Source organism: Urocitellus parryii, chromosome 4 (assembly GCF_045843805.1).
Source record: "Urocitellus parryii isolate mUroPar1 chromosome 4, mUroPar1.hap1, whole genome shotgun sequence".
NCBI lineage: Eukaryota > Metazoa > Chordata > Mammalia > Rodentia > Sciuridae > Urocitellus > Urocitellus parryii.
Window position 1 is genome coordinate 211,649,890 of NC_135534.1, and position 15,553 is coordinate 211,665,442.

At 45.9% G+C, this 15,553-nt stretch overlaps 2 pseudogenes; both read left to right on the forward strand.

The window, feature by feature from the left end:
• The first annotated feature begins 814 nt into the window (after positions 1 to 814).
• Positions 815 to 2,550, forward strand: LOC144249009 (mediator of RNA polymerase II transcription subunit 13-like pseudogene; annotated as a pseudogene).
• Positions 2,551 to 2,554: 4 nt separating this feature from the next.
• LOC144249054 (mediator of RNA polymerase II transcription subunit 13-like pseudogene) lies at positions 2,555 to 7,930 on the forward strand (annotated as a pseudogene).
• Positions 7,931 to 15,553: the final 7,623 nt, after the last annotated feature.

A 15,553-nucleotide genomic window follows, 5' to 3' on the forward strand; every position in this document is an offset into this window, starting at 1 on the left:
CATATATTATAACAGAATTAAATTTATCTATTGGTGCATTATTTCTATTGATAATATACCTATATACACAAACAGTAAAAATGCATATTTATTATTTGAAAGCTTTAAAGGTGAGACATTTAAAAAGGGTCTTACTGGGGAGAAATCGAGGTGTTACAGGCTTGTGTTCCCTCTGGATCTCTAAGAGTGGAGTCTGCAATGGCCAGTAGACTCTTTCACATATTGTATCACGGTGCAACTTACTCTTCTGTGTTCCTCTTCCACATCTACTGAACCCTTGTGATTATATTCATGCCACTCAGATATCAGCACATCTACCCCAAATATAAAAATATGCTGAAGAAATGGAAATATTTCTATTTCTAACAATATGCCTGCTTCCCTTGTCACAGACAATTCACAGGTTTTGTTAATTAGATTAAAAAAATCTTTGGAGGTGTTTTTACTTTGCCAACCACTATGAATGAGAACCTATATTCATATAAACAAATATACATTTACATGTATGTACACATATGTCCATATTGGGCAAACATACAAATAGATGGTTAGAAGTCTGCAATAAAAATTTCTAAAGGGTATGGATCACCTGAGCAAGAAGTCACAAACCATCTTCATCAAGTATGGATATATACTACAATATCATGGTTCTTAATTCTTTCACCCTCTGAACTTTACAGTACTCCTTGGAGATGGCAGGTCAGACTCACCGTATTTTGCTGATTAGTTTTCGCATACAAATTCCTAAAGTTTCCAAAATATCACTCATTTCACAGTGAGAACTCTCAAATCATGTCTCTCCAATTTATAGGGAATGAAAATAGGCCTCCATCTTAAAGACCTCACTGGTCTCCAGTAGGGCTTGACTTAAGCCTATTTGTCACTCTGTGCGTCGCACAGGGGGCTGACACAGAGTCCCAGCCATAACCGGCTCAGGCCTCCCCCCACTGCAGTGTCACCCCGGTGTCACCCTCCACCCATTCCCAGCACTCAGTGATGCCGCTCCGTTTCCTCAGCCTCCACAGAAGGTTGGGGACGCTGACTGGGGCGGGGGGGGGGGGGGGGAAGAGGAGGGGGCGGCCCTGAGAGGCGGGGAGGGCGCCGGGCTGCGGACAGCGGCCCCCGCAGCCGCCTGAGCCGCCGCCCGAGCAGGAAGGAGCCCCGCGGCCGCCGCGGACTGTCCCCCCCCACACACACACACACACTCGCCCGGCCTCCCCCGCCCTCCCCCCACACGGCCTCCCGCCGGCGCCCTCCCCCCACGCCCTCCCACGCCCTCCCCCCCACGCCCTCCCACGCCCCCCCACGCCCCCCCACGCCCTCCCACGCCCCCCCACGCCCTCCCACGCCCTCCCCCCCACGCCCTCCCACGCCCTCCCACGCCCTCCCCCACGCCCCCCACGCCCCCCACGCCCCCCCACGCCCTCCCACGCCCCCCCACGCCCCCCCACGCCCTCCCACGCCCCCCCACGCCCTCCCCCCCACGCCCTCCCACGCCCTCCCCCCCACGCCCTCCCACGCCCTCCCACGCCCTCCCCCACGCCCCCCACGCCCCCCCACGCCCCCCCACGCCCTCCCCCCACGCCCTCCCCCCCCCCGCCCCCCTCCCCGGCCCTTCCCGGCCTCCCCTCGGCCCCCTCAAGCCGACGCCCCCGCTCAGGCAGCCGGAGCCCAGGAGTGAGGCCGCGAACTGGGGGGCCAACGGGCGGCTCGGAGGATGGTCCCTCTTCTCCTGGATGAACTCGCAGGCACGATTGGGGAGGGCCTGGGGACTGTGGCCACCTGATCTCAGCTCCAGCCCGAGATGATCCAGGCTTGTCACGGTTCCTCCGCTGCCTGCCACACTCGAGTGTCAAACCAGACTGGTGGGTTGACCCCCGCGTGGGTGCGATACGTCCCGAAGTGCAGTTTGTGGAAGAAGGACTCGGGGAAATGGCCTTCCTATGAATGTAGGACGCTGCTTTCAAACCATCCACCATCTCTTAGAAAGGTGCCTAATGGATAAGAACTCCGTTAGGATTGGGAAGTGGCTTGTTGGACCCTATGAGAAGGACGAAAAGCCAGTCAACAAAGCGAACATTTGTCCTTGGAGAAGGTAACGTATGCACAAGTGTGAGATTGCCCGACACCAGACAGTTTATTTGATCAGAGAGGGACACATACACATGGCTCAGTCTCCACCTGCACCATTTCAGGTGCGGGTGAGTCCATGTGGCTTAAATGGCACGCTAACAGGCCAAGCATATAAAGTGTCAGACCCAGCCACCTGCCAGTTGATGGAGGAATGGCAATATTTCTACCCCACAGTGCTAAAAAAAGAAAGAGGAGTTGAAAGAGGAAGGAGAGTTGGGATATGATGATGATTTCCCTGTGGCAGTCGAAGTGATTGTTGGTGGTGTTGGGATGGTCTACCCTTCAGATTTTGTATTGATCTCTCAGAATGACATCCCAGTTCCTCAGAGTGTTGCCACTGCTGGAGGCCACATTACAGTTGGGCAGCCGGGACTTGGTAGGGTGAAGGACCCAGGTAACTGGGGGATGCCTCTGACCCCTCCCACCTCCTGCTTCTTCTAAGCACAAAATAACAGAAAGACAAGAAAAAGGAGATAAGTTGCAAAAAAGACTCTTGATACCATTTCATCATAGGCTGTCTGTGGCTAAGAGTTATGCATGAAGCAGAATACACCAGGACAGAAGCTAGGGTTGGCAGGGATGGACTCCTCCTTAGAGGTGTCTAGCAGTTGGAAGTATGATAAGCAAATGTTCATGCCTTCCAGAAATACAAGCAAGAAAATGAATCTGAATCCTAGGGATTCATCTCGTTCCCCTATTTCCCCTCTGCTACCCACACTCAGCCCTCAGCCATGAGGTCGGGAAACAAAGTTTGGACCCACCGTCTGTCCTTGTGAATCCAGCCCTCTATGGAAATGGGCTAGAACTTCACAGTTACCTACTTTAGATGACAAAACTGTCCTCGTAGGCCAGACTGCCTCTCATGGCAGAGGTCAGCGAGATGGCCTTATATTGTGGGATTAAGCTCTCAAACCCAGAGTCATCCGATAAATGGTGGCATTGTTTTCATCTCCCAGCCAGCGATGATGCTGAGTTCAGGCCACCAGAGCTCCAGGGTGAGAGATGTGATGCCAAAATGGAGGTGAATTCAGAGAGCACTGCATTGCAAAGACTCTTAGCACAACCTAACAAGTGGTTTAAAATCTGGTAAGACAAGCAGCCCCAGATGCAGTCACTCCACTTCCTTGACCTCTGTCACAGCAACCTGGAGACAGTTTGGGAGAAGTCAATGACCCATGTACCTTTGAAGATGGCAACATAAAATACATCTTCACAGCAAATAAGAAATGCAAACAAGGGACAGATAAGGATTCCCTGAAAAAAAAATAGGTCAGAGTATGGATTTGGTACCAAGGATATCACTACACCAGGTCATTCCACTGGTGCCTGATGGGAAAAATGCCATTTCCAGTTCTGCTACTAAAACAGATGTCCGGCAGGATAATGCAGCTGGCAGAGCTGGCTCCAGTAGCCTTATGCAGGTGACAGATTTGGCACTTCCCTGCATGACTTAGACAACATCTTTGATAATTCTGATGATGGTGAACTTGGGGCTGTATCACCTGCACTGCGCTCATCAAAAACGCCTATGGTTGGAACGGAAGATCAACCTCTTGGGAAGGATGGAAGAGCTGTTGTTCCATACCCACCCACAGTTGCAGACTTGCAAAGGAGGCTCCCCACCCCTCCATCTTTGGAACAGCATCCTGCATTTTCTTCTGTGATGAATTGTAAAGATGGGATCAGTTCAGAGAAAGTGTCAGCATTAGGCATGATGGAGAGTCCTATGGTCAGTATAGTTTCAACACACCTCACAGAATTCAAAATGGAAGTAGAAGATGGATTAGGAAGTCCCAAACCAGAGGAAATAAAGGACTTTTCATATGTGCAGAGTTCCACCTTTCCAGCCTTTTGTGGGACCTTCCACGTTTGCTCCACTGAAGACGTTGCCGAGCCATTGCCTGCTACCTCTGAAGACACCTGATGCCTGTCTGTTTTGGCCTTCGTGGGCAATTCCTCCTAAAATTGAACAACTGCAGCCACTTTCATTAGGGATGGCTACAATCATGGGCTTAGTGTGGGAGCCTAGAAGATCCAGATTACCTGAAAACCACCACAGAGAACACGCTGAAGATGCTGAATCCTCCCATCTCCAGCGACCCCTCGATTTTCTGTCCCCACACCACGACCCCAGAACCCCAAGAACTCCCAGAGTTGGGGGCTGCCAGTGGTCAAGAGTCTGTAAATAGTACAGCACTGATCGGGGTCACCAGCCTCTACCCCCTCTACCGCACGGGCCTTAACTCTGTGGAGCCTGCCACCATGCAGCCAATCCCTGAGGCCCACAGTCTTTATGTCACCTGATTCTCTCCGATTCTGTGATGAATATCTTTAAAGACAGAAATTTTGACAGCTGTTGCACCTGTACCTGCAACATGAACATCAAAGAGGCAGATGTTGGCCTCTACATCCCCGATTCTTCCAGTGAGGACCAGTACTTCTGCACCTATGGGTTAAATGCGATTATGAACCGCAACTTGGCTACAATTCAGGACTCTTCCTTGAAGATGAGTTGGATATTTGGGGGAAGAATTCTGATATTGGTCAGGCTGCAGAGAGGTGCTTAATGATGTGTCAGACCAAGTTTCTTCCTCAGATGGAGGGAGCCAGAAAATCCCAGGAGACACCCAGAAGCCGCCTTCTTCTCCTTCAGAATCGGCACACACAACCTTTTGCTTCTCTGAATTTCCTGGACTGTATTTCCTCTAACAGTCACCAAAGTCTTCCCTGTATCAGCTGGAGTTATGGCCGGGTACAGGCAGACACAATGATTACTGGACAGAATGCTTTCATGCACTGGAGCAGGGACGGCAGTAGTGGATGATCCCACTGGTGGGAAAGTGGATGAAGCTGTGGGGAGAAGTGCCACTGTGCATCTTGGCCTCACAGAAGTGTGCTAGATGTCAGCATGCTCCCCTCTCAGGATGTGGTCCACATGCTGTTGTCTCTGCAGCCCTTTCTCCAAGATGTCATCCAAAAGAAGCACACGGGAAGGACCCGGGAGAACATCCGGCACAGGCAGGGACCACTCACCTGGCAGCAGTTCCACAAGATGGTGGGACGTGGAACCTACAGTTCAGAAGAACCTCCTGAGCTGTCACCCATCCCTACCCTGCTAGTAGGCTATGACAAGGACCTCCTGACCATCTCGCCATCCTCCTTGCCCTTTTGGGAAGGGCTGTTGTTGGAACCATGTGGGGTCCACCGTGATGTTGCCTGTGTTGTGGTGTGTCCAGAAAACGAGGCCTTGATCAAAAGAGCCAAAACTTTCTTCAGGGACTTGAGTGCTGTATATAAGATGTGTAGGTTGGGCTGGGGATGTGGCTCAAGCGGCAGCACGCTTGCCTGGCATGCGTGCGGCCCGGGTTCGATTCTCAGCACCACATACAAACAAAGATGTTGTGTCCGCCAAAAACCAAAAACATAAATATTAAAATTCTCTCTCTCTCTTAAAAAAAAAAAAAAAGATGTGTAGGCTTGGGCAGCACAAGCTCATCTGCAAAGTGCTATGTGATGGCATCATGCGTGTGGGAAAGACCATGGCACAGAAACTGACAGATGAGCTTGTGAGCAGATGGTTTAACCAGCCTTGGAGCAGTGAGGACAATGACAATCATTCCAGACTCAGACTTTATGCACAAGTTTGCCACCATCACCTAGCACCTAATTTAGCCTCTCTGCAGCTGGACAGCAGCCTGTTGATGCTACCTAAATACCAGACCCCACCAGCAGCCACACAGGGACAAGCTCCACCTGGGAATGCTAGGCCTTTAGCTTCAAATTCAGGATCAGCAGTTCCCCCAGCCGGCAGTGCATGGTGGTTCTACAAACCCCCCAACAAGCAGCTCCACATGTGGTTCCTCTGTGCCCCCAGTCTCGTCATCTGCTTCTGCTCTGGGTGTTAACCAGATGAGCACTACCTCTTCCTCAGGACTCAGCGGTAGTGTTAGAGGGCAGAACCCCAGTGTTGGGGGCAGTGCCACGGACAGAACCCAAGGGAACCTGAGCTGTGGTGGAGACACTGAGCTTGGGCAGAATTCCCCCCAGTCCGTGCAGGATGGACAAGAAAGTGCTACAGAAAGGGAGAGACTAGGAACTCCCACAGAGCCTGACAATGCAGATAGCCCAGCCTACCCTCCTGCTGTTGTCATTTATATGGTGGACCCCTTCACCTACTGCAGAGGAAGACTCCACTTCTGGAAACTTCTGGCTCTTGAGTTTGATGTGCTGCTGCACAGAAATGCTGGATAATTTACCTGAGCATATGAGAAATTCTTTCTTTCTCCAGATTGTGCCTTGCCGGTACATGCTTCAGACAGTGAAGAATGAACAAGTTTTCTGCAGTCAATACTTGAAGTCCATGGCATTTTCAGTGTTCTGCCAGTGCAGGTGACATCTGCCCACACAGATCCACATTAAATCCCTCACAGGATTTGGACCTGCAGCCAGCATTGAGATGACTCTCAAGAACCCTGAGCAGCCCAGCCCAATCCAGCTTTACTCCCCTCCTTTTATATTGCGCCCAATCAAAGACACATCAAAGCAGAAAGAGCTTGGTCAGAACTTTCGTGAGGCCAGCCAGAAGTACAATGTGCTGTTTGTGGGCTATCGTCGATCCCATGAAAAGCACTGGCTCTTGGCTTCCTGCACTGACCTCCATGGGGCGTTATTAGAGACTTGCATTGTGAATATTGCTTTACCAAATAGGTCACAGAAGAGTAAAGTATCTGCATGCAAGATTGGACTGCAGAAACTGTGGGAAGGTGCACAGGCATTGTGCAAATGATATCACTGCCCTGGAGAGTTGTGATTGGGACACTTGGGCATCCTGGCCATGGGGAGCTTAAAGATTGGAGTATCCTCCTTGGAGAATGTTCACTACAGACAATCAGCAAACAGCTCAAGGAGGTGTGCTGCATATGTGGAGCCCCCCATGGAGCCCCAGGGGTCCTTTGTAGTGATGCCAGATGCTGTCACAGTGGGCTCTGTTTTTGGCCGAAGTACTGCACTGAACCTGTGGTCTTATCAGCTGTACACCCCTCAAGACACATCTTGTACATCCTAGTGTTCCCACCGTCATCAACCATCCCAACGAGGATGGGTTCAGCCCTAACAATGATGATATGTTTGTTGACCTTCCATTTCCAGATGATATGGACAATGACGTTGCCGTATTAATGACTGGGAACCTCCATTCCTCTCCCAGCTCCTCCCAGGCTCTCCTTCTGGAATTGGTGTGGGCTCTCACTTCCAGCACAGTCTGAGAGGCACCAGAGGAGCTCCTAGGCCCTTGGGTATCTTGTGTCAACTGCCAAAGCTGAGAATCTCTCCCAGTGGTTTTGGGTCATCAGGTCCCCAGACTCGGAACCAGTGCCCTCTCTTCCTAGAGGCTTCCCTTCGTCACCACATCTCTGTAGCACATCGGATGAACTTCTCCCTGCCAGGAATTCTCAACGGGTTCCACCCCCTCTGGACTCCAAGACCACATCTGATGGCACTGTCCTGGCTCCTATGCAATCCTGCCACCCAGGGTTCCTGTCTTCCCGTCCACTTGTGGTGCCCCTCAGTGGTAGAAGGCCATCATGAATACACTTTAATTGGAAAGCACTTGTTCTCTCTGGCTCAGGTCCTTCTCCCGCAGCCTCTGTGTGAGGAACCTGCCATCCTTTCTTCAGACCCGTCTCCCCAGTCCCGCACTGTGAAGCCCTCAGCAGGCACCTGTTCACTCTGCAGTGCTCATGACCACAGCGACTCCTTGACACTTCTCTCATGGACCTGGGAACTTCATAAGCAGTGACCCTCAGCCAGTGTGTGGTGTGGGCAGCACCCCCCCAGCCAGTGATCCACAGGAAGTAGTTGTTGCTGGTGGCTTTTAAGAGGGAAACACAAGAGACAGTGTCCTTTTGCGTAAGAGTGTGTGTTTTCAGCTTCTGTTTAAAGATGAGGTCCACAGAGCCCTTTGGATGAAATCCTCTGGTTTTGGGTGTATGGCCTGTGGGTTATCTGGACTCCATTCTCTGGGACTTTTTAAATATAACCAGCTCAAGTACATGATTTCATACCCGGGTCTCCGACTTCCAAATGCTCCCATCCAGATTGGCATGAATGCTTTAGTTGACTTCATACCTGTGTGTAGATTCAAAAGGCCTGGAGACTGCTTCATTTTATTTGTTTTAAGTTGTTTTGTCCTATGTTTTTGTAACTTTCTTTTCACTTTTTGATCTTTGAGGACGAGGTACAGTAGCTGAAACCCAACTCAGATCCACCATAGGATTCTTTGACTACATACCTCTGTCCTAGAAGCCAGAAAAAGAGTGGAAAAAAAAATCTGGGAGATCATGCCTAAAATGCCATGTGTTCATGACCACCCAGCAGTCGATCTTGTTAAGAACACACTGGGTTTTAGGAGTTCGGCCATGCTCAGTGCGGCCCACATTGTGTGAAGGATGACAGTCTCATACCAAGGCCGTCGAGCTCTGTCCAGAGCCGTGGAGGCAAGGACCTTAACTACTGTTGTATAGTCATAATGGAAATATTTTCTAGTGAATTCTTATCAAAAACAGTTCTCTCCTCTCATTAGAGCAAAAGGGACTCATGTACATATCACAGTGGAAAGTGTTTGCTCATAAAATCAGTTATAAATATGGTGAATATTTTCTGGACCATAGGAATATTATCTCAAAGAACTATTACAACTTAACCGTTAAATTAGTACTTGAAGTTGAAACTTCATGGTGTTTCATATTTTCATTCATATTTTTTTTTAAATGCCTTTTTAAAGCATTAATGGCTAATGGAAGAATTTTATGACTCCTCTTTCCAGGCCCAGAGGGTTGTATTTGAGACCTTGTTTCTAACCCTTGTGTTCTGTGTGTTTCTGTCTGAGGGTGGTAGCGGGCATGGATCGGCCTCCTGGAGCCACTTTGACAAGGGCTTGAGCTCTTTTCATCTGTGGAGAGAATCATGCAGATTTTAAAAGTTCTTCCAGGAGACTTCCATGTCCCGGTTATTAACAAAAAAAAGGGAAAAATGTAATAATTGAAATGATTTTATAAAAGTATTTTTCTTGAAATAATATAACACTTAAAACATTATATTAAAAAATTGTGTGATGGGAATGTGAAAGCAGAGGAAATAATTTGTAAATGGATAATTTTGTTCTCTGCCACCAATTGAAGGGGGGAGGGGTAGACCTTCACAATGTATAGGTTAAAAAAATCTGATATATCAAACCATTTGTATCTAATGTGTACAGTGTGAAATTGACTAAAAATATTGCAGTGCTTTTTTTTCTAAATCAGAAAGGAAAATTCTCAAGGCCTTTTGAAGAGCATAAGATGATGAAGGTTTTAAACTTGTATAAAATTATCTTGGCGAGAAGACACATTTTAATAAAGTAGATATTTGTAATCTTTTACCACTTTGGGGTTGCTTTTTTCCCAGAATTAATCAGAACTTTGAATTTTTTTTAATGGGCTGTTTTTAATGCAGGGGCTTTTCTTCCCTAGAAACCCAATTCTAAGCAGAAAAAAAATTTTTTTTATAGACAGCAAAGGGTAGTTTTCATCTGGTGTCTTTTAATTATGTAAGCTTTTTAAGTTAAAAAAAACTGGTGACATATTTATATATTTTTGTGCAAAAATAAATGAATGGCAATAGATTTTTTAAAAATCTTATTTACTTCTGTGTGAAAAAAGTCTGTACAATATTTCCCTTAAATATGCACTATTTTACTTGTGAGTTTTTTTTTTTTTTACTGAATTAATATGAAATGTACAAGCCCTGGATTTGCTAGGGTGAAAGTTATTTTATTTTATTTTTTAATTTTGGAAATTCTCTAGAAATCAGAACTCTTAACCATGTTTTGAACTAAAAAGGGGCAGTGGGGAGGGGAAAAGGGTGGGATTGTCCAGCATGCTTGTATGTATATTTCAGAAACTTTTTTAAATGTAAAAGCTGTACATTTATGGGAAGTTCAGAATTTCTTTTGTTTTCTTTTTTCCTTGAAGCATTTTGCAGTGAGCTTCTTTCATATATAGCAAACAATTTGAAAGAATACAAAAATATGTGAAGTTCATTTAAAAAAAAAACTATAGTATAGAGCTGGTACAGTGCACTAAAAGACTTTGATAAAAAAGAAACCATGATAAAAGGCCTTCATTTTAAATGTCATTCATATATAACTTGTGGATGAGAGCTATATAATTTTACACACTTTTTTACAGGAATAAATTATTGAATTACTAAAAAAAGATTTTAGGAGATAAATACATGGTTAGGTCAGAGATAGACATGCAAATAACAGAGAAATTAAGGTGCAAAAGTAGGTAGAGTGATTAGGGAGATATAGTGACTGACTAATTTTAAATAAGCAAATGGAAAAATTGAACTTTTTATTGTAAAAATAGGGATGACTCTGAGCTAAAAATTTGGAAATGGGGTAAGATCAAGGTTGCAAATTTGGCTCTATTTGGTGGTAAGAAGGGAAATACAGAGGAAGTTTTATGTTAGAGACAAAATTTTTTAAATTGTGGTATGAAGGGGAATACAGAGGAAAGTGCTATAGTAGAGACAAAAATAGGATGTGGAGATATACAATTAATTCTTTTATATTTTTGGTACCAGAGATTGAACTCAGCAGACTCAACCACTGAGCCATATCCACAGCCATATTTTGTATTTTATTTAGAGGCACTGAATTGTAATTTATCTAAAGGCACTAAGTTGCTTATGGCCTTGCCATTGCTGAGGCTGGCTTTGAACTCACAATTCTCCTGCCTTAGTGTCCTGAGCCACTGGGATTACAGGCATAAGCCACCACACTTGGCAAGAATTAATTCTAAAGAAATAAATTCTACAATGAGAGGTTGGGGGAAAGCAAAGGAAAGAGCAAAATAGATAAAGAACAATTAGTGCAGCCAGTAGACCAAGGGACCATGAATGTTGGAAGCCCATCCCACCATGTCCCAGCAGTGTGACTTTGGGCAGGGCGCTGCACCTCTCTGTGCAGTCCCAGCATGGAAGCGCACAAGTTAAGTGCTTGGCACACAGCAAAGTGGAGCTGCCATGGCCAGCCGCGCAACCCCTCCACCCTGGGAAACTGAGGGGGGAACTGGGGTCACTCCCGAGTGCGAGGTCTGACTGGCCAGGGGACTGGCTCGCAGCCCTGATCGCCCTGCTCACCTCCCGAGATAGCGTGAATCTGGTGGTGCCATTGCAGCCGCCTCCGAAGACGTGGGCCACCTGCCCGCCCCTCTCCCCTCGCCCAGGGCCTCGGTTTCTGCCCCTCTCACCCTCCTCAGCCCCGAAAGACCAACACTGCAGCCCGCCGCTCACCACCACCTCCATGAGATCTCAGCAGACTTGCTCCTATTCTCACTCCCTCGCCCTCACTGCAGTGCTCGCCGACAAGGTCTCCAACCAGCTTGGCGGGCTCCCGAACTTCTGTCATTATTCCTGCCCCTAAATCCACTCTGCCCACCCCCTTCACCCTGAAGGATTAAGACCCGGGGCTAGGCAGCCGCCTGGGTCTCACCTGGCCGGCGGGAGTTTGTGAGCACGCGCCTACATGGGCCTTGGACCCGGGCGCCTCAGCCCAGGGTTGGGCCACAGAGAAAGTAGTGATCATCGCAGCTAAGAACTTTAATGACTCCCCTTAGGTCCTCACAACTGCCCTAAGAGGGTATTACGGTCCTCCCTATTCCAAGAGGAGAAATTGGCCTCGCAAGGTTAAGCACTGGGCTCCAAGTCACACAGCTAGAAAGTGGCAAGAACCCACTTTGGAATCTGGGGTCCTCTGTGCCCAAACCAGCGCCCTCTGTGACATCCCCCAGGCCCTGTCCCTGCTTGCACCAGGGGCACTGCCTCTTAGCCCCAGTCGTCACTCCCCACCCCATCCCTGGCCCCAGTGTTCACCAAGAACATGCCTAGGAGGTCATTTGCTACAATACCACTGGTCTCGAAAAAATTGTCTTCAATAAAATGTTTCAGCTTCATTGCACGAAATTTCCTAAGGCCTCCCTGTACCATTTCTTGGGCAGGAACCAGAAAACCATGAGACTGTATTGAATTCTGTAATCTCCTTGGGTGATATTTTGCTGATAAAAAGTACGATGGAATGGCATACAGGATTTAGAATACACATGACTTTAGGGAGAAGACACGTGGAACTCTTCCCAGGGGAAATCTTAGTAATTGTTTCTAGAGAAGAGGGGCTAACATTTATTGAAGGCATATATTCTTCCAGTCATGGAGATGAAGAAACTAGCGTAAGTGTTCATAGTTAATCAGAACTTGAACCTGAGTCTGAGTTTGATCCTGTTCCACAGGACAGTGTAGGCTACTTCTTCTGGGTCAGCTTCTGTAAAATCAAAAGCCTTGAAGGTCCTGTTTACCCCTTTGTTGGGGTCTTCCTGGGCTACAGCAGTTATATCTGTTAGCAAATGCAGGTCTACTCATCCTCCAAGATTGTCCACTCTCCAGGAAATGATTTCGCTATATGAGCCAGAGCATATGGGTCCCCTTCTACATATCAACACAACTCAATCCACCAGCTGAAGGAGTGAGTAAGGAGGTGAAATCACATCAAAGGGGCAGCTAATGGTGCCTACAAGAGCTCCAAGTGCTGTCCACTACCTCATTTTATCTGACAATGCTGTATCAGTGTTCCCCAGAGAAACAGAACCAATAGGATATAGATATAGATATGTAAGAAGGAATTTATTATGGAATCTGTGAAATCCCACAGTACACTGTCACCTGCCAGTTCTGTCCCCGGTTGTCACTTTTGCACTTCTGTGTCTGGTTGATGGGAATGGGATTATCACAAGGGCTGGAAGGAGATGACACTCAAATGTACTCTCTGTGGGATCCTTCAGTGCAAGTGCTTCTGTTGTCAGGATAATGGAACAATTTTGAGGACTTCAATTTCTCCAGGTATTGGAGAATATCTTGGAGTAAAGCCACCCCAGAAGGGAAAGCATCAAATGCCAGGTACTTCAAGACTACATTTCTGTCTTAGCTTAGAGGAAGACATGCTCTCCCTGGAACCAAAGATGGGGCAGCAGAGAAATTGCTGAGTCTCAAGTGTATATATCCAAGTGTGTATATCCAAGTGTGTATAGCCAAGTGTGTATATCCAAGTGTGTATAGCCAAGCCTCTGAAATATGGACCTGGAAGTAACTGTCAAGTCTTCTCTGTGTTCTTGGCATTAAGCTGTTAAAGAATTCTTCAGTGTATGTTAATGGTAGTATCTGTGTATTCAGCAGGCTGTTCACTCTAGAAAAGAAGTGGCCCCTGCCCTTGTAAGCTACAGTCTAATGAAGAAAGCATGAAACCCATGTGGTCTCTTGCTGTGCTGACAGCAAACATTGCATATGAATTCTGACATCCTTTATTGCCAAGTACTGACCAGTAACTGTCACACCACAACCAGGGTTGCTACTTTAGGTAAAAATTTTGTTCACATTGGAGTAAAAGATCATGGAAATCATGCAAGCTTAATAAATTATTTAGTGACAGAATAGTATGGTTCATGTTTGAGTGGTCAGACTCTCACTTGTCTCTCAGGCTTGATTTTTGTCCTTTAATTAAATTCTGTTTTGAACATGGTCATTTTTTATTTGGCTCAAATATAAACCCATGTTAAAATACACTAAAGTCTCACCTCTATCCCATCCCTAATTATCTCCTCCCATTGCCCCTCATGAATATCTGTTTTAATTTGTTTCTAGTATATATTCTTACTGTTTCTTGTTCTGGTAGGAGGCAAGAATAATGATATGTTATTATGTAAATTTCTTTCTTACCCAAAAGGGAGTGCTCCTGAATATTCTGTCTGCCCCTTATTTTTCACTCAATGAAACAACCTGCAAAACACTCCACTTATGCACAGACCTTAACCTTACATGGTGTAGATAGACCAAAGTTGGAACTAATCAAATGATGGATATTTGGGCTATTTCTGAAGTTCATTTCTGGATATTTCTGTACTGAATAGCTCTGGGCATCTATTTTATATTCTTGCAAATGCATCATCAGCATTCCATCCTGCAAGAAATATTGCTTTATCATTGGTTTATTTTTCTATAATATCAAATGATAAAGCCCAATTAGCTGGAGGGTTGCAACATTTTTCTTTCTCTCAGCAGGAATGTGAGTTCATGCTTTCTGCACATTCCCCAGTAGACAGAGGCCACATTTTGGATATTCTGTGCACTACCACAGTGTGCTTGTAATTTCTTCTTTTTCTGAGGGAACCATTTCGTATTTATGTTATTTTTTTCCTTTTTACATATGATTGATACCATGTCATGGCCCTACCCTTAATAAACCCATGGCTTGGTGAAGATCCAAAGCTGAAACCAATAATTTCTTCCCGTTATGATGATCATTAGGAACCCAGTGCGTTTTAGTAGTTTGTGTTTTCCAACAAATTGATCTAGGTAATCTAAGTCCTCATACCTATGGGCTGAGAGTTGCAAACATTGTTTATTTATTTTAATGTTCAGGTATTAATAGTGATAACATCATTTTTTAGTGAGAGGTTTATCTATTTATTGACCTTTAGACAGAACTGAGGACATGAGCCCTAGAAAAAAACTTCCTGGAATACCCCCAATATAAAAAATAAATGCCTTGGAATGTAACACATTGGCACAGTTGTTCAGCATACAGTAATAGATATAAGATCATGTGAGGTCACATTGGTGATGGCAGTAGAAGAGAATGAGAAGCAAGCATTCAAGAACATGTAGAATACCCATAGGAAACAAGGAATCACAGGCTCTGATGTGGGAATTTATGGTTAAACTTTGCCAAGAGGAGCTTCTGGGGCTGATGGTGGTATCATAGAGGACACTCAGCAGGCAGGTGGTACAAATGGAGAAGCCCCCCAAAAAACCTGTGAAAGTAGATTATTAATTTACATTTGATGTCATCTCTAAAATTCTGAGACAAAAAAAAACAACAACATCTGTAGCTGTAAACCCCATCATTATCAGCACCCCTATAGGTGTACTAGGGCCAAGATACCAATGGTAATGTTCATGGTCTACATCTTGTGCTAGAAAAGGAATGTGAAGTTGTAGAAGAAAATGATGGTGTTAGCTGAGACCTCAAGATGAACTTCCAGAGAAAAATATTTCTTATACTAATAAAAATAATATAGCTTGTTGGTATTTTTCATCTTTTTTCTTATTCCATATAAATAGTATATATCTTAGGAGAAAATGAAGCAGAAGTTTTTATTTCAAATAGTATCGTCTTCATCAATCTCAGCCTATCCTATTACCAGGGATAGATGTGGATTCACCCAACATGCCCTTTTCCCATTGCTGTTATCAAGTCTTTCTAACACTCTCCAGGTGCCATTCCCATATTATTACCAAGTCATGTCTGGATTATGTAATGGTATCTGTG